A 2,779-nucleotide genomic window follows, 5' to 3' on the forward strand; every position below is an offset into this window, starting at 1 on the left:
TGGTAGTTTGGTTTCAGTGTTAAGGTACTTAACTAGATTCAAAGAATAGATTTGTTTAATTTGGTAAAATGCTTTAATTGGGATTTTTAAAGCTCACAGGCAGCAAGCTTCTTAGAATTTATGTAAGGACTGATTATTTTTGGTATTTGATTAATTCCAATCTATTGTGGAGACTAACTTGAAACTGGGTTTGTTTACTGTAATTTGATAAGTAAAAACAACATTTAGTATTATGAATAGTTTGGTTCTGGTGATATGTTTTCTTGAATTTATTTTAGCTTAAGAGTTTCAACAACATTTATAAGCCAGAAACCAATAATGAGTCACATTCCTTTCAGTAGGCCACATGGGACCAGAAGCTTTTAGGGTCTGGGATGGCTACAACCCTGTCAGTCTGGAAGCCCGACTAGTTCCTTCTAATGAGTCTGGTTCTCACAGAATCGGTGCCTGAAGAGGAAGGAAAAGCTGACTTATGTATTTGTAATGATTTGGGGAATCTTCTATGTACTGCTTATGAATTCTCCAGTTTGAAATTTGAACTGCCTGTATCCTTATATCTTATGGCTGTCTTTCACAGTATTCTGACATCATAACTCTTGTGCTGAGGAAGGAAGGGACAGACATGTATCTGGCTTTAAATAGGATGATTGGTAAAAGTTATAAGAACCTGAATAGCCATTTAGACCATCACAGAAGAGTGGAGTAGCTGCAATCTGGATGGAACAAGCTCTGCCCAGCTTGTCTAGAGAGCTAGTGTTTGGAGGAGTGGATTTCCCCCAAAGCATGACCCAAAAAAAGTACTGATACTAGCCTTTAAAACCAGAGATTGGATGGATCAGAAAGTGAGACAAAGGAAGCCTGGGCAGGCGAGGAACAGAGGGCATGATTTCATAGCAGAGGGACCAGCCAACAAAGAAGAAAACTGGCTGCACGGGAAAGAAAGACTCCATGGTTGAGAGGAGAAATTGTGTGCAGGAGGGGGTGGGGATCCTGGACTCCTTAGAGCAGTGGTTCTCAAACTTTTGTACTGGTGACCCCTTTCATATAAAAAAAATCTGAGTGTGGCCCCTCCTTATAAATTAAACACTTTTTTAAAATATATTTAACGCCATTATAAATGCTGGAGGCAAAGTGGGGCTTGGGGTGGAGGCTGACAGCTTGCGACCCCCCATGTAAGAACCTTGTGACCCCCTGAGGGGTCCCTAGCCCCAGTTTGAGAACCCCTGCCTTAGAGGATTCTGATGTAAGCTCAAAGAATATTCAAGAGTGCTAAGGAGACTGGGGCAGGGAGATGCGTACAGCTGTTTTTATCTGAATCAATATACTTCCTGTGCTAGCTAATGTAAAGAGTAACTGGTTTGGAAGAACCCTATGTGTCTATTATGTGGGCCACTATCAAGTGTCCCTGAAGAGGTGAACTGTAAACCCCTAGTGCCCACAAGGTTAGAGCTCTGGGAAAGGGTGTGATAAGCTATTAGGGAATTTGGGGGTTAGCGCTGGTCCTGGGGACCTAGGACAGCTGGGCCCTGCGATACCATTTCCACAAAGGAGTAACAGCCAGAAAGCCTATGCCTAGAAAGTGTGTTAGAGGGGCCAAGGAGGGAGAGAGGGCTGTAGCCTATTCAGACCCAGGGAAGCTTAAGAGCACATGGACCCAGTGTGGTGGGACACAAACACAGCAACCTGGTGAGTGTTCCGGTGAGGGAGCACTAGCAGGGTTTGATTGTACATTGATTGACAGTACATTGATTAGCCTTATTGGAACTGAATTGTTTTTGAATTATTTGTCTGGAGTCTGTCCTTGGAATCCAAAGACTGTTACAGCAAGTAGTACTGCAGAAAGCAGAACGAGCACTAGCCACGGAGCTGCCATTGTGCAAACAGGAAGTACCCATTTCTTAGTGACAAAGAGAATGAGAAAGTGCTGTGGATTTTCTCCAAATTGCTTTATTGATTATCTACATTATTTTTGAATTTCAATGGAAGGACAAGCCTCCCAGCTTGACGGACTAACTGTATTTAAATAGTGGTTTGCAGTTTTGTTTGTGATGTGTCCTGAATTGAAACAGACAAGTGTGTTCTGCGTTTTAAAGGCGTTTCCTACTTTTTTATATTTTTGCCTTTGCCTTCATGTGCATGTCAACAAGCTTCGGATTACAATGAAAACCTGTGAGGTCCTTCAAGAAAGAAGCCAACTGCCTTATTCATGAAGCAGAGAGCCTGTAGATGTTCTGCTAGAGAGTCTACTTCAAAAAGTACAGAATGTTAGTTTTCTTGAATCCCCTCTCCACCTAGTGATAACACATCCCCAACATCACACAACAAATTTATATAACTTGCTGACGGTGATATTAAAATAGGGGTGATCATCTGGGTTGCTAAGTTATTATAATACGGAGGTTGCACCTTTTGTATTCTGACATCTAGCTAAGAAAGTAGTGGGGTTTGACCCAGCAAACTGGGAGGGCTGGGCCTCGGAAGTTACAGAAAACTCTTATTTGAATTGGGAAGGAAAGGAGAACCAGTACCATAACACACACTGAGATAACATTACACATGGTTCAGTCTTGTTAAGTCAGGCATTGCGTTAGGAATGGTTTAAAGAGAAACCCAAAGTTCAGGCTTTGCAGAAGGACAAAGAGAAACTAATTCTGCAGAACCTGAACATTGGGCTTCTCTTTAAACCACTCCTGACTCTACGTGAAAGACTGAGGTTTGGATCGGATAAGGGAGTTATTTGAGTCAGCTGAGCAAATTGGCAAATGTGACCCTCGTAAGA

The sequence above is a fragment of the Natator depressus genome, chromosome 1 (genome assembly GCF_965152275.1).
Source record: "Natator depressus isolate rNatDep1 chromosome 1, rNatDep2.hap1, whole genome shotgun sequence".
Classification (NCBI taxonomy): Eukaryota; Metazoa; Chordata; order Testudines; family Cheloniidae; genus Natator; species Natator depressus.